Below are 22,951 nucleotides of genomic sequence, written 5' to 3'. Positions count from 1 at the left end.
CTGCTTCCACCCAAAGGAACACACGAACTTATTCCAGCCCCACAGTTTGTGTGGATGTGTGTACTTTCACCATTGTTTCTTGACAGCTACAAGCCAGCACATGGGGAGCAGGGGAGAACCCCACAGTAGTGCTAACTCCAGGAAACAAATGGGTCCTTTCCTTGTAATAACTAGAATACCTGAAGCTGTGTAACAAAGCACCTCTGAGAGAGGAGGAAGGTTATATCTAAAGTTAACTAAAGACATTAAGCATCTTTCAGCATGTTAACTGAAAATCACTTCCAAATCATTGCACAATGCTCCAGTTGTTTTTCAGTAGGCACATAATTGCCGGGGGCGGCCCAATAGGCACGTACTGCTAGGTATATAGCAATGTGTTCCATATAGCAAGCACACAAACAATGATTGTACCACTTGGAGATAATGTCACTTCCACAGGTGAGTTCCAGGGGGCTGGGGAGCAGGACTTGCTATTATAGCCTCCTGCAGCATTCCCCTTTTGCTGCTGTTAGTCTCCTCTGGAGGAGAGATGAGGTAGCCAGCTGCAATCATCTAGCCTGGAGAGAAGACCCATTTCCTTCTGAAACGTATCCAAGGCAGGCTATGGAAGCTCATGGAGTGCAATAACACCCACAATAGCAGTTTAAACTTTGTTGTCTGTTCATGGTTTTTTTGCTTTGTATTTGAGAATAGGTTGTAAGCTGCTTTGTAAACAGCATATTTACAAACACTGTGGCATATACATGAACTAAATCAATTAATACAAAATTTAGAAAAAAAATTATTTCCAGTAGCACCTTAGAGACCAACTAAGTTTGTTCTTGGTATGAGCTTTCGTGTGCATGCACACTTCTTCAGATACCTCATTACATATACCATGTCTAATTCTTTGAATGTCCATAAAAAGTCAAGTTATCCTCAATCAAAGTACTATTGTAAGGTGGAACCTCGTTTTTTTGAACGTAATCCATTCCAGAAGTCCGATCAACTTCCGAAATGTTAAAAAACCAAGGATCAATGGGCTGCCAGCAAGTTCCACTGAGAAAAATTGAGAAACGTGCCTCAGAAGCCATTCGACATTTGAGGCGCATTCGAAAATGGAAGGATTCACTTCCAGGTTTTCAGCGTTCGGCTTCCAAAACGGTCGGCAGCTGAGATGTTCGAAAACCGAGGTTTGACTGTATGTTGATGGAACCACTTAGCATACTGTTGGTGCAAAACAAATGGTAGTAGGTACATTCATGCACATGTGGTGGTCCTGTAAAGAAATAAAAGTGTTTTGGGAAATGGTATATAAGGAGATAAAGAAAATGGTTAAATATTCTTTTAAGAAAAGTGTGGAGTTATTTCTTTTAGGAATGATGGATAGTGAAGTTCAGGCAAAAGATAGACATCTATTGTTATATGCCACGGTCTCGGCGAGATTATTGATAGCAAAAAAATGGAAGACTCAAAGAGTACCGGAAAAAGAGGAATGGCAGTTAAAATTGTTGACTTATTATAATTGGGCAGTAAAATATGAGGAATTACAAGGAAAAAGTGAATCGGAGAGAGAAAAGAATTGGAAATCACTTAAAGATTATTTTAAATTATATGTGGGGAGAGCCAACCTCTTGGCAGAATGGTAAAGATCCAAACGAACAAGATAAAAGGAAAATTGGATAGATATAAGGATGTGCGAATGGACTAAAGGATACTATAGACAATATGTAAGGTAGACTGTGAAGTAAAGGGGGGAGGGGAGGGGAGGGAACCAAGGAGGGAGGGGGGGAGTGATGGGGAATTGTATAAGATGTAATGATTTGGCAATTTCTTGCAACATGTATTTTTTGTTACTGTTTTCGTTTACGCTGTATAATTTGATAAGAAATAAAGAGATTTTAAATTGAAAAAAAACACTTACCTGGCAGGGGAGACACCTTGATCATGAAGGAGGTTTTCCCAGGGTGAGGCTCATCCATTGCACTGCGGGTGTGCTGACCCCTGCGATTTCCCCAAATGCGGGAAACTCGACTGCAAATTAACTTACTTACTTAAATTGAAAAAAAAACAAAAAAAAAATGGTAGTAGTAGATACTGGTAGTTGCAAAAAAGCAAACCTTACCATGGCTCTCCCACTGCCCCCCCCATCCTTGTTCATTTTTGGGGCAGTTCACATATCGTTCTCTGAAGATGCCTCACTGCTTGTTGTGATAACTAGCATCTCCGAATTGTGCTTGAGGTAACCTTCGGTGACATCAAAGTTCTGGTCTGTGAGATGTAGATCAAAACATTCAAGTTACCCTTTGATGCTGCAGGTTAAAAAAGGATTAGGATGCGGGCAAACAACCCTTTGTCTATTTCTCATGCTGCCTTAAGTCACTAACACAAACATTTTCCCTTTTGCCACAGTCAGGGGCGGCCTGTCCTGCTTTGCCACCCAAGGCAAACCAGAAATGTTCCATTCCTCTGCTGTGCTCCACCCACTTTCTGCCATCGCCAGTATGCCCCCCCCCTTGCTGAACTCAGTGGGAGCCAGAGTGCTCCTCAAAACATTGCCACTGGACTTCCGTTCTTAGCCCCAGGGGTGGGGAAAATGAGTGGTAATACTGTGAACAGGAATGGCATGGCTCTCACTGTACTTGGTGAGAGTTAGGACACTCCTCAAGGTGTTGGGGCTCACTGGAATGCCTCCCTCTCACCTGAGAGAGGAGGGTATTCTGGTGGCAGGGGGAGTGGTGGGGTAGGTGGGGAACTTCCCCTTGTGCTTTTGCTTCCTGAGACAGGTGCTTTACCATATCATTTCAGTGGGCCGGCTCTCATTCATGTTGGGCTGAAAGTTGGTTCACACACTCATCCATGTGAAATCGGGAGCAGAGAAACTTAAGTTGATGTAGAAGCATCTTTGATTGATGGTCCGAAGATTGATGTGGAACCTGACCCTGTCGAGGATTGACATGGCACTAGACCAGAAATCTTCAGATGCAGATGAACTCCATGGAGGAGGAGACGGAGCCACTTCTCAGTCCTTTTCATGTGGATATGCTGGCAGCCAGAACTGAGTCTCATATCCTCAACCTCAAGGAGGCACCTCTTCCTCCATATTCTGATGATTGGGCCACAGATCCCTTGGAGCTTCTCACAAATACGTCTCTGTAGCTAAAACTCCTGTTGCTTAGAAGCCAACAGCTGCAGAAAAAAAAAATCCTTTGACTGGTCAGATGCAGCGCTCAATGAGTGGGTTTTATTCTTGACTATCTATCCCAGACTATAAGCTCTGAGAATTGCTCCAAGACACTGCTGAGAGAACGTGCTGATTTTGTTCCATGGAAGTCAGTAGAGTTTGAGCCAAGAAGGAGAAAGTGGAACAGAGCTGGCTTAGAAAGCTAACTGACCACCCCCCTGCAATGCACCCACCTTGACCTTTGAGAAGAGGGAATCTTGCAGTGCCATTCCTAAGCATGGGTGGAGCAAATGCACCCTGTGAGGGATCCTATTCCCTCCCCTTTCAATACTTCCCCAACAGAGACACTCCCTAGGTTTCACTGACAACTAGGATGAATCCTTCAGTGTTCATATGGGAGTTGTCTCTGGGGTACCTCAGGGCTCTACATTTGAAAACCTCTTGCCACCTGTGGGATCTCCCTACCAGGGTTCCCAACTACTGCAGTTTGCCTTCCCTTTAGGCAAATAAGTGGCACACTTGGCTTCACTGTCCAGCCCTCTGTATGACAGGAGAAGAAGCAAACAGTTTCCTCTTCCCCAGGAAAGCTTTGTTCTCTCCTCTTCGTCACACCTCTTAAGCTACTGATACACTGCCAGAGTCAACGAACATTTAAGCACATTTAACTTTATTAGGTAACTTGAAAACATGGATGTCTCAGGTTATTACTGGTACAAATCTTCTTCTCATGTAATTCAGCTTTGTTATAATATTTCCCGCATCCCTTTAGCAATGGTAATGACATTTTCTCCCATTCCCCAAAGCCTAACCTCCCCTTTTCTCTCTCTAAACCTCCATCCCCCCAACTGCCAAACCCCCAACTGCCTTTCAAGGTTGTTCCCCCTCCTTTTAGAATGCCAACTAGCTCCGCCTCCCAGGGAACACCTACCTAACGTGGGAGTGATAGGTTAACCCATGATGAACCAGGCATTATTCCGCCACACACCCCTGATGAAACGTGGAGGAGTAGGATTGCAAAAAAAAAAAAAGGCAATTAGAGTTCTGTGTAGCTAGGCCCTGAATCAGGGCCTTCTTAAGCATATCTGGCACTGTGGTGCAAAGCTCCCTCTGGTGCGCCCCCCCATTTCCCATAGTTTTTTTAGGCAGGATGGCGCTGCCGGCAGGGCTGGAGGAGGTGGGCAGCGGCTGGAGGGCGGCTCCTCTGGCAGGGCAGGGAAGAGGCGAAGGCTGGATGCGGCGCCTCCCGGCTCAGCTGGCCGCTTCGTGCTGTGGTGGCCACGGCAGACGGAGGCTCTGGGTGCGGTGCTGCTTCGGCATGGCATGGCGGAGGCAGGTGAGGGTGGCGAGCTGATGCCGGGAGGTGCCACGTCCAGCCTCCGCCTCTTCCCTGGCGCCCTCCAGAACTTGGTGCCCTGGTGCCCCACGCCACTAGCCTCTATGGGTAAGACGCCCCTGCCCTGAATGGTGCTAATATGAGAGGGAGGGAAGGAGGGAGCAGGAAAGCGAGAGACTAGTCCCTACTCTGTACAGTTTACAATCTAAATTTTGTCCATGGGGACACAACAAAGGGGAAGGAGAAGGTAGCAAGGAATGAGGCTGAACAGATACAGCTGCACACACTTAAGCTCAATTACAGCTGGTGATGAGACTGTGCATGGACATTGAATGCAATGTACCTGCCGGCAACAATGCAAATAAAGAATTAATTTCCACCTCTGGAAATCAGAGTTCCAGAGCAAATTTCTGCCACATCCCCCCCCCCCTTTTTGCTGCTGCATCTTTTCACATTATGTTCCAAGACACTTTTGCAGCATGATTAATGTCAGCACAATAGAAGCACCTGTCACAGCCAGGAAAACAGGTCATGCTGCACATCAGCAGTGTGCCAGATAGGCAGAACTGCGTCAACAGCAGCTCACAGATAACAAAGTTTGCTGGCAGTTCTGCGTGAGGACCAGAATACAAGAGATAAGATGCATATGGGGGGGAAATCGACTTGTGCCCTCAATTGTGGTTCTTTATAACTGATGAAAAAGGGCTGTGTGTGTATTGTCAGTTTGTTTGTCCCTTCTTTTTCCCTTAGAAATTTTGGGAAATGACAGCCTTCATTTTGTTGGGTGACTTGGCTAGCAATCTGCTGTGGTCATCACCAGGATGCAGGTGGCCCTGTGGTCTAAACCACTGAGCCTCTTGGGCTTGCCGATCGGAAGGTTGGCAGTTCAAATCCGCAAGATGGGGTGAGCTCCCATTGCTCTGTCCCAGCTCCTGCCAACCTAGCAGTTTGAAAGCACGCCAGTGCAAGTAGATAAATAGGTACCACTGTGGCAGGAAGGTAAACGCCGTTTCCGTGCACTCTGGCTTCCGTCACGGTGTTCCGTTATGCCAGAAGCGATTTAGTCATGCTGGCCACATGGCCCGGAAAGCTGTCTGTGGACAAACACTGGTTCCCTCGGCCTGAAGCAAGATGAGTGCCACACCCCACAGTCATCTTTGACTGGACTTAACCGTCCAGGGGTCCTTTACCTTTACCTATGGCCATCACAATAATGGGCAAGTGTGTGAGAGTTCCTTAATTTTTTTTTTCAAGATAACGTTAACACAAAATGAGCAACAGGAAAGGGGGATATGTGGTCCTCCAGGTATTTCTGGACCAGGTAATTAGTTGAACCTGCAACCTTGGCGTCATCAGCACCAAGCATTCCACAACAACTGTGAAACAGTAAGAAGATGAATTTAAAATACATAACAGATCGATCCCTTTCAAACAGCAATTTATCTTTCTCATGAGGAGGAAATTGCTTCTAAGTCTCTGAACAAAAATGACCACAAATGAAATGGCTTGACAACCACTGGTGTCGTGTGCCAGTGATGGCCATCAACTTTTGGCAGGCTTTAATAGGGGGAAATACAATTTCACAGAGGATTAGGCTATCAATGGGAATGAACCCTGATGGATATCTTCTTCCTGCACTGTCACAGGCAGTATGCTTCTGAATACCAGTTGATGGAAGCATAGACAGGAGAATACTGCTGGGATCAGGTCCTGTTTGTGGACTCCCCATAGACATCTGGTTGGCCACTGTGAGAACAGGATACTGGACAAGATGGGCCACTGGCGTAATCAAGCAGAGCTGTTCTTATTTCATTCTTCGAGTTTTGAATGTGCAGGGATGGCTTTTGTTTTTGGATACAAGGGAGCATTCAAATATGCAGTCTTCATCTGCAATCTGAAGCGGTCCAGTCTAGCAAGAGTTGTGCCACAAGAGGCTGATAATCTTCCAGCTGGAGCAGAGAACCTTTCCACAGCAATAGCAGCAACGAAAAAGCTATCTTGGTGCCCATGTAGCTGACCTCTACTTCAATACAGCCTATCATTTAGACAGGGAAGTATCAGGGAGTGGGTGAGATTGGCCCTGGCTCACTGCACTGAGTGTTGGAACACCCAGGAATGGTTGGGGTGCCAAGGACCCAATTTCCTGGCATCGATGCTGTTGCTGGATACAGAGATGGTGCAGCAGAGATGAAAGCTCGGGGCAATTTTGGCACACCAGTAGGAGTGGTGCATTGGCTCTACCAGCATGCCGGAGTAACCCTGACCTTGCTATTGCCCTGCTCCTGATGGTGGCTTTTAGGAGGAATGATGGTGAGACTCTTGCATGGCAATGACCCGCCCCACATAATATAAGGTTAAATGGGCAGAAAAGGCCACAACTTTATTGATTATAGATGTTGAGCGGTATTGTCTTAAGCATTTGACCCTAACCTACTATATGCGACCCCAGCCCGTGTGCTGGAAGTCTGTGAAGGGTTAACCTCCAGTAAGGAGCCCCGTGATGCATATTGACTAGGACATCCCCCTGGGGCCACCGATAGGGCCGTGCCTTATGCCCTAACCTCCTTAGGCTTCGGACAGGGTGACGCGCCCGGAAACCTTTAACGGAATACCCTTCGAATTGCGGGGCAGGTGATGGCACAACCTCCCCTCCACCCTTCTACAGAGATATTCCAATGCCTAACCGCCAAACCGGAAGTTGTGACTAATTGCTACGAGGTAGGCGAAAAACCAAACGGCTGGTGCCAATTTGCCAAGTGGGGAAAATTCCTACCAGGCCCCTCAACGGCAACCAACCGACGTCCATAGCAAGGTCAAGAGAAAACCTACAGGGCAGGTGGGCTCCCAAACCGATGCAGCTGGGGAACAGGAACAAAAAGGAAGGGTTCCTGGCCGTGTTCCAGCTTAAGTGGTGCTGGCCATGCCCCCGGGTCAACCAGATTGGTCGGCCTGGCGGTGACGTGGTCAGGAAGCCCCCAGCCCCTGGGGGCGTGGAAGGGGCGTGATGCCCGCAAGCCCACCTCCTCTTTATGCAGAAGTGGGTTTGTGCACATACAGACAGCTGGAACTATATTACTTAGGCTGCAATCTTATATCGCCTTACCTGGGAGTGAAGCCTGTGAGGCTTACCTCAGGTGTATAGGATTGCATCCTTAATCTTTGATCCCAAGGATTTTATTCTCACCTGCAAAGTCATAAGATCTGCAGCACTGCTGTAACTGGCTCCGTCCCTTTCTTCACCAAGTTTGCTCCTTCATCTGCAGGTTCCGGTTTGCATCTGAATTGTTTTGCATCTTAAGGAGTTGGCTCTCTTTGGGACACAGCCATACTATGAATGGAGCAGCTTCCCAGAAAAACAAGGCATTGGAGAAGATTGTGCATTGCACAGAAAGAAATGCAGTGGATTTAGCAACAACCACTCATTTGGCTTCAGTTTTACCTTAAAAAAAGAAGAAGAATGTGTATAGATTAAGAGAGAATCTGCTGATATTTTGTCATTATTATATGCCAGCTGCAGCAATTTATAGATCTCCCCTCTTTGGAATTAAATTTTATATTTGTTCCTAGGCATTCCTTTTTAGTTTTCAATTTAAATTAGGATTAACTTTTCACTAATGTTGCTGTAGAAGGTTTTGTGTGTGTGTGTATTTTAATATTAAAAAAGGTTTATAAAGCAATATATTAATAACCTTCTGTTGTTCTTACAGCCTCATCTTCAAGTAACCAACCTTTATAATTATGTTTCAAATCCCATTAAAAAGTAAGTTGTTAGACTTGGTTGCTCATAAATGTGAACTCTGAAGTCTGAAGGAGCAGAAGGCAAATAAAATGAACCTCACATTTCTGTTAGAAAATCTCATTCTTCTACAGCCTGCGGGTTAATAGTATTGCCTACTTGCACCAAAGACTTTTGAATGAAATTCCCCTTTTAAACAAGAGGGTTAAAAAAAAAATACGCCCTATATCTCTGACAAGGTATGTGAGGATCAGCTATTTTATAGACAATGTTTATTTTTATAGGTAGAATACAAATGATGCATCCGTACAAATCCCCCTCCTGAAATGAAAAAAATAAATAAATTCGCTTTCTATGTAAACTAAGAGGCAGAGAAAATTAACTTCTCACCAAAGTTAATTATGTAACTTTCACATCTCATCAGGCTCATTGCTAACTTTTTAAATGGTTTACACTTGCAATTTATTTGAAAGCTTTTAAACCCTGTTAACTGTGGAGGCTTAAAGGTAGAGACGTCTAATTTCCGAGGTGAGGGCTAAGTTAAGAATGATCATATTGCTCCATCAGTTTTGAAACAGACACGCAACTTTTTCTTTTCTTTATTCTTTGTGATGCACGGCCTGCCATAAACTCCTTCTTTGCAAACCTTAAAGGAAACAGAAGGGATGCCTGGTTCATTCTAGAATGAAGAAAAATAACCTGGATCACTTTGGTCTTGTTTGAAGCTAAGAACGTGAAGCTAGGAAATATTTTGCGGCACAGTACTGCAAGGTTAGGGACCCAGGTGGCGCTGTGGGCTAAACCACTGAGCCTAGGGCTTGCTGATCAGAAGGTCGGCAGTTCGAATCCCTGCCACGGGGTGAGCTCCCGTTGCTTGGTCCCAGCTCCTGCCCACCTAGCAGTTCGAAAGCACGTCAAAGTGCAAGTAGATAGCTCCAGCGGGAAGGTAAACGGCGGTTCCGTGCGCTGCCCTGGTGCGCCAGAAGCAGCTTTGTCATGCTGGCCACATGACCCGGAAGCTGTCTACGGACAAATGCCAGCTCCCTCGGCCTATAGAGCGAGATGAGCGCCGCAACCCCAGAGTCGGACACGACTGGACCTGATGGTCAGGGGTCCCTTTACCTTTACCTTACTGCAAGGTTGCACACTAGGGATGAACACTATACATTCAATTCCATGATGAGTGAAATGAACCAGCCCTCTTGATCTCTCCTTCCCATTTTCCCTTTGGCTATTTCATCCAGTCCCTGCTGCTATACTGAGTAGGTTTGCCATTCAGCAAGCCTTCTGACAGAGATGGCCAGGGTGTGAATGGAGAACTCTCTCCGATATGAATTCTACACCTCTGGCTTCAGTGCAGACCGGACTGATGAATAAAGGAAGCTTCCTTATCCCAGATTATTTGGCTATATCCAACACAGTATGATCTATGCCAGGAGGAGACCCTCCAGATGTTATTGGATTCCAACCCCCATCAGTCTAAGGCAGCATGATCAATAGTCAGGGATGATGGGAGTTGTAGTCTAACAGCATATGAAGGGCCACAGATGCCCCAAACCTGATCTGGAGAGCAGCAGCTCATTAAGGTCTCAGGCAGAGATCATTTCCTGGCCCTTTAACTGAGGATGCTGCAGATTGAACCCAGGGACTTCTGATTGCCACTGCACTGTAGTCCATCCCATACTTTGGGTACCTTGAGAGTAAAAGACCGTTTCCATTTGAGCTAAACTATGACAACATTCATATCCTCCAATGTTTCCCCGATGGAAATAGGGACGTTCTATTTATTAACAACAACAACAACAACAACAACAACAACAACAACAACAACAACACATTTATTATTTAAACCCCACCCACCTGACTGGGTTGCCCCAGCCCCTCTGGGCAGCTTCCAACATATAAAATAATAATAATAATAATACATTAAACATTTAAACCTCCCCTATACAGGGCTGCCTTCAGAAGTTTTCTAAAGGTTGTATAGTTACTTATCTCCTTGGTTTGGGGGGGGGTTACATAACTCCATACCCTCCAACATAATGATGTCCCCAGGAAAGGGAAACATTCTGGGATCAAATAAGAAACTGGGATGACTTCTGTAAATCTGGGTCTGTCTCTTCAGATGTTTTCTAAAGGTTGGTATAGTTATTTATCTCTTTGGCTCAGGGTCGCATAACTCCATACCCTCAAAAATTTCTCCAATGAAAATAGGGACATCCTGCCATACCCTCCCACATTTCTTTTATGAAAATGGGGACTTCCTAAGGAATAGCGGGGCATTCGGGGATCAAACAAGAAACCGGGATGACTTTTGTAAATCTGGGACTGTCCCTGGAAAATAGGAACACTTGGAGGGCCTGCAATATTATATTAAGGTGTACCATCTTGGATTCAGAACTGGATAGAAATCAAGAGAGGAGGGAAACTCACATGCCAGTCAAGTTGATGTGTTTCTGCAGTGCTGTCCTGGGCATTGCTCAGTCGATGTCCACAACAGTTGCTAAAATGGGTCATTTCACACATTCTGACTGTGCAGGGGAAACTTGCGTTTGCCCAAGTATTTACATGATTGGGAGCTGCAGCCAATCTTGGCTCCCTGATGAGTTTATCTGCATAACACATCTGTTTTCAAAGATCTGTTGGCTACATTTACCCTACACAGTTGGACTCCCAATTTAAAATACCACGGGTGTACATCTAAAAATGTTTCTTTCTTTCTTTCTTTCTTTCTTTCTTTCTTTCTTTCTTTCTTCCCTCCCCCCATAACATTTTATTAATTTTCCAAAAATAAAACAAATAACAATATAAAACCAAACCAAAACAAATTGACCTCCCCTTATTCCCTTCCTTGGTTCCATTGTATATCAATGTACTACATGTCCATTGTAAATTTATATAACCATTTGAATTACTTATTATCCATTCATAATAAAATTACAAGTAATCTTAAAAACCCTGCTAATGTATTAACCAATGTACATTGCTTCTGAATATATGCAATAAAGTCCTTCCATTCTTCCTTGAATTCGTTGTCGTCTCTTCCCCTTAATTTCATTGTCAATTTTGCCATTTCAGCATATTCCATTAATTTAACTTGCCAATCTTTAGCTGGGACACCTTCTTCTTTCCAATGTTCTGCTAATAATGTTCATGCAGCCGTAGCTGCATACATAAACAAGTTCTTTTGTGATCTTGGCAAATCCTCTCCTGTAATACCTAGTAGGAAAGCTCCTGGTTTTTTAACAAAAGTTATTTTAAACATCTTCTTCATTTCATTGTGAATCATTTCCCAATGTTTCGTTACCATTTTACAGTCCCACCACATATGAAAAAAATGTCCCTTCTGTTGTTTTACATTTCCAACACTTACTTTCTTTAGTTTTGTACATTTTTGCTAGTTTTACTGGAGTTAGATACCACCTATACATCATTTTAATATAGTTTTCTTTAATTGCTACACAGCATCCTAAGACAGCATCTTAAAAAGCAGAGACATCACCTTGCCAACAAAGGTCTGAATAGTTAAAGCTATGGTTTTCCCAGTAGTTATGTATGGAAGTGAGAGCTGGACCATAAAGAAGACTGATCACTGAAGAATTGATGCTTTTGAATAATGGTGCTGGAGGAGACTCTTGAGAGTCCCATGGACTGCAAAAAGATCAAACTTATCCATCCTTGAAGAAATCAGCCCTGAGTGCTCACTGGAAGGGCAGATCCTGAAGTTGAGGCTCCAGTACTTTGGCCACCTCATGAGAAGTGAAGACTCCCTAGAAAAGACCCCGATGTTGGGAAAGATGGAGGGCACAAGGAGAAGGGGACGACAGAGGATGAGATGGTTGGACAGTGTTCTCGAAGCGACTAGCATGAGTTTGGCCAAACTGCAGGAGGCAGTGGAAGATAGGCGTGCCTGGCGTGCTCTGGTCCATGGGGTCACGAAGAATCGGACACGACTGAACGACTGAACAACAATTGCTACACATACTGTAAATTTTATCTTTATGGAGGTACATAAAGTGGCCCCAGTTTGTGGGTGGAGACCTGGCAAAACCTATATATACAATTGCAAAGGAATTCAGTTATATTCTTCTACAAAAACAAGCTGTAAGTCTACAGGGGACACCAACCCTTTTGGGGCCATGGACTCAAAGTGGTGAGAGTGCTACCCTCTCTGGTCACTTCTCTCCTCCATCCGAAAACATGCAAGGAGGGAGAAAGCAGATGCAACACTTCATTTTTTCTAAGGGATCTGGGTAAAAGGCAGAAATAATCTGAGCGTTGAAAAGCAGATAGAATGAGGGCGTGGGAAAGAGTGTCGCTTCCAGCTTGCTCCTTGGGCTCTCTGTACTTTTTGAGGGAGAAAAAAAGGTAATCGCACTCACCATAAGGGGTAGATTCTTCTGGACGTGAAATGGGAAATGGGGTGAAACAGGAAAGTCTTGTCCTGAGTGTGTGTCACACACTGCAACCCCTATCGGCCCCACCAATGCCTTGTTTACTGGATTCGCGTGGTCACAACTTTCAGGTTCTGGTGAGATCTCGGAGGGCTCTTGCAAGATTTCCCACAGGACTCTTGGGGGATCTTTCTGGAACCCAGAAGCTGCCACAGCCACTTGTTCTCGCTTCTCCAGCAGTGGGGTGGGGGCTGCCCATGGAGGCACCCCTTGGATTCTGCCACCTGAGATGGCTGCCTCGGTCTGCCTCATAGACAGGCAGGTCTTTCCCCACAACCTTATGGCTAATGATGAGAGTGTGTTCCACAGGACAGACATCACTACCAAGAAGGCCCTCTTCTTGGTTCCCTGTAGCTTCAGTTCTCGCAGCGATGGAACAACAACAACAACAACATCTGTGACATCAGCCTAAATTTTGATCTAGAGGGAGAGGGGGAGAAATTATACAAACCCATTCCAAATGCTTCCCCTCCTGCAAGCTTATGTGAAATCATTAGATTCTCTACGGAGCAAGTTTCGGAGGGTGTGTTGATGGGGGGGGGGCAAACTGGTGATGCCTGTCAGCATCTGCATTAATCTCGTTAATTAGAAGGGGAAAGATGAGCTTTTTCTGGATCCACCAGTGTGAGTGACAGCCTCTCTTCATATCTCCTTAGAAAGGTTGAACCGACTTGCGAGGGTTTCTTATTATTATTGCTATTGTTGGCCTTTCCTTCTAATGCCGTTCTAAAAGTTGCCGAATGTCAGGGACTGGGTGGCAGACGTGGGAGGGAACAAGATGGCAGGGAAGTGCGTGCTAATGGGAATCAAAAATTCTTCGGGGAGTGGTAGCAAGGGGGGGGGGAGCAATTGGTGGAAAGACATCACATACAATCTGTGCTATTCATTTTCTTTCCCTTCTGTGTGTGTGTGTGTGTGTGTGTGTGTGTGTGTGTATGTGTATATATATATATATATATATATATATATATATATATATATATATATATATATTCATTCTCTCCAGAATCTGTAATGTGTCACCAAGGAACAGACTGGAAGACATATGCCTCTTGACTTATTTTTCGTGTGTGTGTGTGTGTGTGTTTTCAACCAAAAACATACAGCCAGCTCTCCACACCAGAGACCCCATTCCTTTCGCAAACCAAATGGTCGCCGTTGGCAGTGTATTGACAGCTTGTTAATGACGGAATTCTTGACAAAATGACAACCTGTGTGGGCTGATGTGTGAAGCTGAAGCCTCCTACAAACCAGCTCTAAGTAATTAGCAGGTGGTGAAAATAGCAACTAACTGCTGTTAGGGAGAAGAAAGTAAGGGGGGTGGGGAGGAATCTCCTAAATTTAATACAGGAGACATATTCTCCTAAAAACATCCATCATTCTTTCTCCCTCCTGGTCACAAATCACAACTGTTGTTTTTTTTAATTCCCCCCTCCCTTTAAAATAGAAATCTGCCATGATGATCGGAGAACCTCATGACGGCTGAAAAATGAGGAGTGAATTGTTTGCCTCCATTTTCCTCGGAAAGGCTTGGATTTTAAGAAAGGAGAGTCTGAGCTAGTGGAATAGTTAGATCTGTTACGCTGCCTACATGGAAGCCTGGGAAGTTCCCTAAGTGATGATTCCCAGCAAACTACAGCCCCCATAATTCTTTGGGGAAACCCATGTGATTTCCATGTGGATGTATATGCTTGGGTTACCTGTGTGATGAATACAACTTAAAGGTGATGCAATCCTGTGTCTGCGGGTTGTTGTTTTTTTTTAACGCAGCTGGTGGTGGCAGGAACTGCACAGCTGATTCCATGCTCTAAGTGTGTGTTAAAACCCTTCGCTATTTAAGTACATTTATTTATTATTGCATTTTAATTCTACAATTCCTCTGAGAAATTCAGGGTGGTGCACATGGCCATCTCATCCTCTTTCATTCTCACAACAACCCTGTGAGGCAGGATAGCTCAAGAAAAAAGTGAAATAAAAAATAAAAAAGCTCATACCAAGAACAAACTTACTACCTGTAGCAGTGGAACAGACTCTCACAAGAGGTGGCGGACTCTCCTTCTTTGGAGGTTTTAAAGCAGGGGTTGGATGACCATCTGCCATGGATGCTTTAGATGAGATTCCTGCATTGTAGGGGGTTGGACTAGATGATTCTATGAAAACATTTTAAAAAGAGGATCTACTACGTAAATATTCATTCATTCATTCATTCATTCATAGCATTTGCACCTCACTCTTCAGCCCCAAAAGCCTCTTAAGTAATAGTTCTTATAATGCCCAGCCAACACGGAAGCAGCTCAGGGGCTGGAGCTGATGGAATGACCACTGCTTCCCATCTTTCTCAAGGAGGTAGCTCTTTCAGCAGTAGTGAAGTTGCTTTGCCAGAACAGAAGGGTTTTAACTAGCTGGTGGAGAACCCATGAAGTGTTTTTGATGGGTAACATGTGAACATGTTGGTCTATAACCTGATTTTAGGCAGGTAGGCCCACCTATCTCTTAGCCCATGACTAAGATTCCCCACTTTGCACCTTCAGATACATGCTGTACAACCGGCATCGAGTTTTCTTTATGAACAATGTTGACTGTCTTGTTGAACAGACAAGAGCAGAGATAATGCTTGAACTTGAAGCCCATAGGAAGAAGATATGGGGTGAGGATGGGGATTTGATTCAGATCACAATGAAAGGAAAAACTTCCTAATCCACACTTTTCCAAACAATATGCAGATGAAAACACAGCCATCCTTTAAGATTTGCACACCTCCAAATTTTCAGTGTTGTTCTCCAGGTAAAGCAATGTGTACACAAATACTTATTGTTGCAAGGCACTCCAATCTCTGAGTGGTGCAAGTTTCCAGGTGTGCTAGGCACACTTACGCAGGGTCTGTGATTCTTTTGGGAAATGAGGCACAGTGGAGACTGTGGTGTCTTTATGATATATGGTTTATTTACACTGAGCCTACGATGGAGGGATTCACGGCATTAATAATCCAATATTATATTAGAGGCAATTGCTTTGCAAAATTATGAATATTATGCATATATTAAGAAAAAATTACACTAAACTACTGGTGATTTTTCACGAGAACCTTTTTTTTTTTTTTTATAAAAAAAATGCAAACTTATGTGGAAAGAACTGAAGACTAGTGAAATGGGAAATTGGGAGAAACCAAAACTGTCAGGTTCACTCATTCCTAGTAGGAAGATCTCCATACTTTTATCTGTTTTAGTATTTTACTGGTTTTTTCCGCTCAATAGGACGCTCCGGACCATAGGGCGCACCTCGTTTTTAGAGGAGGAAACAAGAAAAAAAAAAATACTTTTCTGGTTTCCCCCCTCTAAAACCCATGTTTTTTTTTTAGAATCAGCTCACAGTTTTGCAGCTTTTTTTTTGCAAAGGGAAAAGCCCTGCTTTTTTGAGGATCAGTTCAGATTTGTGCAGCTTTTACAAAGGGGGAAAAGGATTGCTTACAAACCAGTACAGACCAGTAAGCACCAGCAGGTAATAGGAAGCAAGAGGAAAGCAAACCAGTACAAAACAGTAAGCACCAGTAGAAACCAGTACAGACCAGTAAGCACCAGTAGAAACCAGTACGCACCAGCAAGTAATAGGAAGCAAGAGGAAAGCGAACCAGTACAAACCAGTAAGCACCAGTACAAACCAGTAAGCACCAGTACAAACCAGTACAGACCAGTAAGCACCAGTAGAAACCAGTACGCACCAGCAAGTAATAGGAAGCAAGAAGAAAGCCAACCAGTACAAACCAGTAAGCACCAGTACAAACCAGTACAGATCAGTAAGCAGCAGTAGAAACCAGTACGCACCAGCAAGTAATAGGAAGCAAGAGGAAAGCCAACCAGTAAGCAGCAGTACAAACCAGTACGCACCAGTACAAACCAGTACAGACCAGTAAGCACCAGCAAGTAATAGGAAGCAAGAGGAAAGCAAACCAGTACAAACCAGAACGCACCAGTAGAAACCAGTATTCACCAGCAAGTAATAGGAAGCAAGAGGAAAGCGAACCAGTACAAACCAGTAAGCTTACGAACTTACTCAAACTTACTAAAACTTACTAACTTACGCAAACTTACTTACATACTCAAACTTACTAACTTACACAAACTTACTAACTTACTCAGTTACTAACTTACGCAAACTTACTAACTTACGCAAACATACTAACTTACTCAAAGTTACTAACTTACGCAAACTTACTAACATACGCAAACATACTAACTTACGCAAACTTACTAACTTACGCAAACTTACTAACATACGCAAACATACTAACTTACGCAAACTTACGCAAACATACTAACTTACGCAAACATACTAACTTACGCAAACTTACTAACTTACGCAAACATACTAACTTACAGAAACTTACTAACTTACTCAAACATACTAACTTACGCAAACATACTAACTTACGCAAGCTTACTAACTTACTCAAACTTACGCAAACATACTAACTTATGCAAACTTACTAACATATGCAAACATACTAACTTACGCAAACATACTAACTTACGCAAACATACTAACTTACGCAAACTTACTAACTTACGCAAACATACTAACTTACGCAAACTTACTCAAACTTACGCAAACATACTAACTTACTCAAAGTTACTAACTTACGCAAAGTTACTAACATACGCAAACATACTAACTTACGCAAACTTACTCAAACTTACGCAAACATACTAACTTACTCAAAGTTACTAACTTACGCAAATTTACTAACATACGCAAACATACTAACTTACGCAAACTTACTAAATTACGCAAACTTACTAACTTACGCAAACATACTAACTTACTCAAAGTTACTAACTTACGCAAACTTACTAACATACGCAAACATACTAACTTACGCAAACTTACTAACTTACGCAAACATACTAACTTACGCAAACATACTAACTTACGCAAACTTACTAACTTACGCAAACATACTAACATACGCAAACATACTAACTTACGCAAACATACTAACTTACGCAAACTTACTAACATACGCAAACATACTAACTTACGCAAACTTACTAACTTACGCAAACATACTAACTTACGCAAACATACTAACTTACGCAAACATACTAACTTACGCAAACTTACTCAAACTTACACAAACATACTAACTTACTCAAACTTACTAACCTACGCAAACTTACTAACGCAAACTTACTAACATACTCAAACATACTAACTTACGCAAACTTACTAACTTACGCAAACTTACTAACTTACGCAAACTTACTAAAACTTACTAACTTACTCAAACTTACTAACTTTCTAAAACTTACTGTATTTTTCACTCCATAGTACAAACCAGTACAGACCAGTAAGCACCAGTACAAACCAGTACAGACCAGTAAGCACCAGTACAAACCAGTACGCACCAGCAAGTAATAGGAAGCAAGAAGAAAGCCAACCAGTACAAACCAGTAAGCTTACTAACTTACTCAAACTTACTAACTTACTCAAAGTTACTAACTTACGCAAACTTACTAACTTACGCAAACTTACTAACATACTCAAACTTACTAACTTACGGATCACGGCCTTGTCGTGGCGAAGGGGCTTGAATTACTCAGGGAAGTTATGGACAGGTCAAGATGGACAGGTCACAGTGGAGAGTTTGGACCAAACGTGATCCACCTGGAGGAGGAACTGGCAAGCCACTCCATTATCCCTGCCAAGAAAACTCCATGGACAAAGACAACAGGCATATAAAAGATATGACGCTGGAAGATGAGCCCCTCAGGTCAGAAGGCGTCCAACATGCTACTGGGGAAGAGCGGAGGACAAGTACAAGTAGATCCAGAGCTGATGAAGCGGCTGGACCAAAGCCGAAAGGACGCTCAGTTGCAGATATGCCTGGAAGTGAAAGGAAAGTCCAATGCTGTAAAGAAAAGTATTGCATAGGAACCTGGAATGTAAGAACCATGAACCTTGGAAAGCTGGATGTGGTAAAAAATGAGATGGCAAGAATAAACATTGACATCCTAGGCATCAGTGAACTAAAATGGACGGGAATGGGCGAATTCAGTTCAGATGACTATCATATCTACTACTCTGGGCAGGAATCCCGTAAAAGAAATGGAGTGGCCCTCATAGTCAACAAAAGAGTGGCGAAAGCTGTACTGGGATGCAATTTCAAAATGATAGAATGATCTCGATACGAATCCAAGGCAGACCTTTTAACATCACAGTAATCCAAGTTTATGCACCAACTATCAGTGCTGAAGAAACTGAAATTGACCAGTTCTATGAAGACTTACAACACCTTATAGAAATGACACCAAAGAAGGATATTCTTCTCATTATAGGGGGATTGGAATGCTAAAGTAGGGAGTCAAGAGATAAAAGGAACAACTGGCAAGTTGGCCTTGGAGTTCAAAATGAAGCAGGGCAAAGGCTAATAGAGTTCTGTCAAGAGAAGAAGCTGGTCATCACAACACTCGTTTCCAACAAAACAAGAGACGACTCTACACATGAACATCACCAGATGGGCAACATCGAAATCAGATTGATTATATTCTCTGCAGCCAAAGATGGAGAAGCTCTATACACTCAGCAAAAAACAAGACCTGGAGCTGACTGTGGCTCAGATCATCAGCTTCTTATAGCAAAATTCCAGCTTAAACTGAAGAAAGTAGGAAAAAACCATGGGGCCAGTAAGATACAATCTAAATCAAATTCCTTATGAATACACAGTTGAAGTGAAGAACAGGTTTAAGGATTTAGATTTGGTGGATAAAGTGCCTGAAGAACTGTGGATGGAGGCTCGTAACATTATACAGGAGGCATCAACGAAAACCATCCCAATAAAAAGAAATGCAAGAAAGCAAAGTGGCTGTCCAATGAGGCCTTACAAATAGCGGGGGAGAGAAGACAAGCAAAATGCGAGGGAGATAGTGAAAGACACAGGAAATTGAATGCAGAGTTTCAAAGAATAGCAAAGAGAGACAAGAGGGCCTTTCTAAATGAGCAATGCAAAGAAATAGAGGAAAATAACAGAATGGGAAAAACCAGAGATCTCTTTAAAAAATTGGAGATATGAAAGGAACATTTCGTACAAAGATTACCACAATTAAGGACAAAAGTGGGAAGGACCTAACAGAAGCAGAAGACATCAAGAAGAGGTGGCAAGAATACACAGAGGAATTATACCAGAAAGATAGGAGGTCTCATACACCCCAGGTATGTGGTTGCTGACCTTGAGCCAGACATCCTGGAGAGTGAAGTCAACATGGCCTTAGAAAGCCTTGCTAACAACAAGGCCAGTGGAAGTGATGATATTCCAGCTGAACTATTTAAAATTTTAAAAGACAATGCTGTTAAGGTGCTACACTCAATATGCCAGCAAGTTTGGAAAACTCGCAGTGGCCAGAGGGTTGGAGAAGATCAGTCTACATCCCAATCCCAAAGAAGGGCAGTGCCAAAGAATGCTCCAATTACCGCACAATTGCACTCATTTCACATGCTAGCAAGGTTATGCTTAAAATTCTACAGGGCAGGCTTAAGGAGTATGTGGACCGAGAACTCCCAGAAGTGCAAGCTGGATTTCGAAGGGGCAGAGGAACCAGAGACCAAATTGCAAACATGCACTGGATTATGGAGAAGCTAGAGAGTTCCAGAAAAACATCTACTTCTGCTTCGTTGACTACGCAAAGGCATTTGACTGTGTCGACCAAAGCAAACTATGGCAAGTTCTTAAAGAAAATGGGTGTGCCGGGATGATCTCATTTGTCTCCTGAAATCTCTATGTGGGACAAGAAGCGTCAGTTAGAACTGGATATGGAACAAACTGATTGTTTCAAAATTGGGTAAAGGAGTATGACAAGGCTGTATATTGTCTCCATGCTTATTAAACTATATGCAGAATTCATCATGCGAAAGGCTGGGCTGGATGAATCCCAAACCGGTATTAAGACTGCGGAAAAATACAACAACCTCAGATATGCTGATGATACAACCTTGATGGCAGAAAGTGAGGAGGAATTAAAGGTAAATAGACCCCTGACCACCTTTTGATGCCATATGATTTGTTCAACCCAGGCAATCAAAAATGCAGTAAACAATAACTTGTAACTAACTTTTGCTCAACGATACTGATTAGAAGGTGGCACTCATCTCAATTAATTTTATGAGTTGCTGCAGGCATTTAATGCTTGTTCTCGATGGTATGTTCCAGCAACTCTACAATTCAATGATTCTATCATTCCCTTTCCATTAGGAAAGCCACAATGCAATTGAGCCCTCTAAGGGCAGATTGCAAGTTCTGCCTAGTTCTGTGATACCTTTCAGAGACTTTTGTAAAAAACAAAACCCTCTCATCCTATTTCCCACCGAAAGTCGCCTCACAGGGGAAAGATACTGGTAGTTATTACTTGTGAGCGTAAATGCAACTTGGGAAGTTATTTCAGTAGGATGACGGCATGGGGGAAAAGGGTTGGAAAGTATGCCTTCCTCCATACTAGTCTCCCTCATCAAATACATTCTCAGTGGTTGTATGCCATGTGGGTAGGCAAACTAAGAACGTGTGGCTGGATCCAGCCCAATCACAAATCATGGCCCCGGATGGTCTGGAATCGGTGCACATGACAGATGTGCGTAAAATGCATCTCTGGGTTATTTGTGGGCAGGAATTCGTTCACCCCCCCCCAAATATAGTCCAGCCCCCCACAAGGTCTGAGGGACAGTGGACCGGCCCCCTGCTGAAAAGGTTTGCTGACCCCTGTTGTGACACCACCACTGCCCCCCACAAAAATAAAATAAAATATAATAACAGGGCCATACATATGCTGTTAATCCATGAGAGCTGAGTTTCTACATTACCCCCCACCCATAGTGGGGCCCTGGGTGCCAAGGCGCCCACAAAATTTTCACTGTGGGTGCCTGGCTGGGCGACCCAATGTGTCACATGTGATGTCATATGGCACACCGAGACATGGTAGGGCTTGTGGGGGTCTGGTGGGGCCTGTCACACCATGTGATGTCACATGTGACGCTTGTGATGTCACACACATGTGCCAATGTAGGGCGGAACCTGGAGCACCTGCCCCCACCCAAAAGTGATACAATAGGAGGTTGGAGAAATATTGGAGAAGTTAGTGTTCTTCAAAAACGTTGACCTTAGTCCACCACTTTAATGTTACTCTACCATGTTGACCCTCTTCTAACCATGGGTGAATATCTTCTCCCCTCAACATCACCAGCCCAGAATCACTGGTGAAGACAGTCATCCATTCCCTGCTCAACACAGTGAATTTGTGGAGGACTCACTAAGGGGCTAGAATTAAGCGGAATCCATTCAGTAACATGTAGTGACCCTCTAACATAAACGGTAATTGAAGCAAGTTGTCAAAACACTGATTGAAATGACTTAAAATTCATATTTCCCTTTCAAAAAGAAGAATTACCGTATATGTGGGTGGCTCTAACATGACATCTAGCTAAAGCCTCCATTGTGGGATGTTCTAATCAGGGAAAAAGCTAATTGACCAAATTAGAATAACCCAAGGAAACAAAAAGGGAAATGATTAGCTATGAAAATGGTCATCATTTATTACTTTTAGCAGAAAGAGTTTGACACCACTTAGGAAGTCAAGAATGTATCATATTATTTTATCTTGTTATTAGACTGTTGACATAATACATTGTCACTATTTTCATATTATAATCATACTATTTTTTTTCTGCTCTCTTTTTATTAAACAGATATTTCCTACTATCTTTTCATCCCTTCCCAGTTTAATTTGCTCCCCTGTTTAATTAGTATTTTTTTTCTTAGGAATTTAATTATAGATGCTGGGCTTGATATATTCCTTCCGATGGAAGCTGTTAAGTGTGTCAGAGGGTTTACCTATTGCCCATTGTTATTTGTGTGTGTTTTAGCTGTTACATGCAGTGAATATGGCCAATGTAGGCATAACCAGAGGCATATGTGAATCCCATTGCTAAGGATGTGGAATATTGGTGGATAATTGATATGTTTCAAGGCTGGCATTTCCCATTGTTTCTAGCTTGCAATTTTGCAAGAACAACAATGACAAATTAATCCTCCATTTACAGCTGAGCCAAAATGGGGGTTGCCTTTTTGTGAAATGTTTTGGACTGCATGAAACCCCATGAAACCACAGTTGTTCCTGTTGGGAACTACACTGGGATTCTGGTGCGAGTTCCTGCCTACAGAGCATCATCAGGCAGTACGACATTCTCTTGCTCACTGGTCTTGGCCAGGTAGAGATGAGACAGCT

The 22,951-nt window shown here is 43.3% G+C and overlaps 1 pseudogene; it reads left to right on the top strand.

Annotated features, from left to right (window-relative positions):
• The first annotated feature begins 1,895 nt into the window (after window positions 1–1,895).
• On the top strand, window positions 1,896–2,025 carry LOC117056222 (annotated as a pseudogene).
• The last annotated feature ends 20,926 nt before the right edge of the window (window positions 2,026–22,951 follow it).

Source organism: Lacerta agilis, chromosome 12, assembly GCF_009819535.1.
Source record: "Lacerta agilis isolate rLacAgi1 chromosome 12, rLacAgi1.pri, whole genome shotgun sequence".
In the NCBI taxonomy this organism is placed as follows: domain Eukaryota; kingdom Metazoa; phylum Chordata; class Lepidosauria; order Squamata; family Lacertidae; genus Lacerta; species Lacerta agilis.
This window is presented reverse-complemented; position numbering and strand designations above follow the sequence as displayed.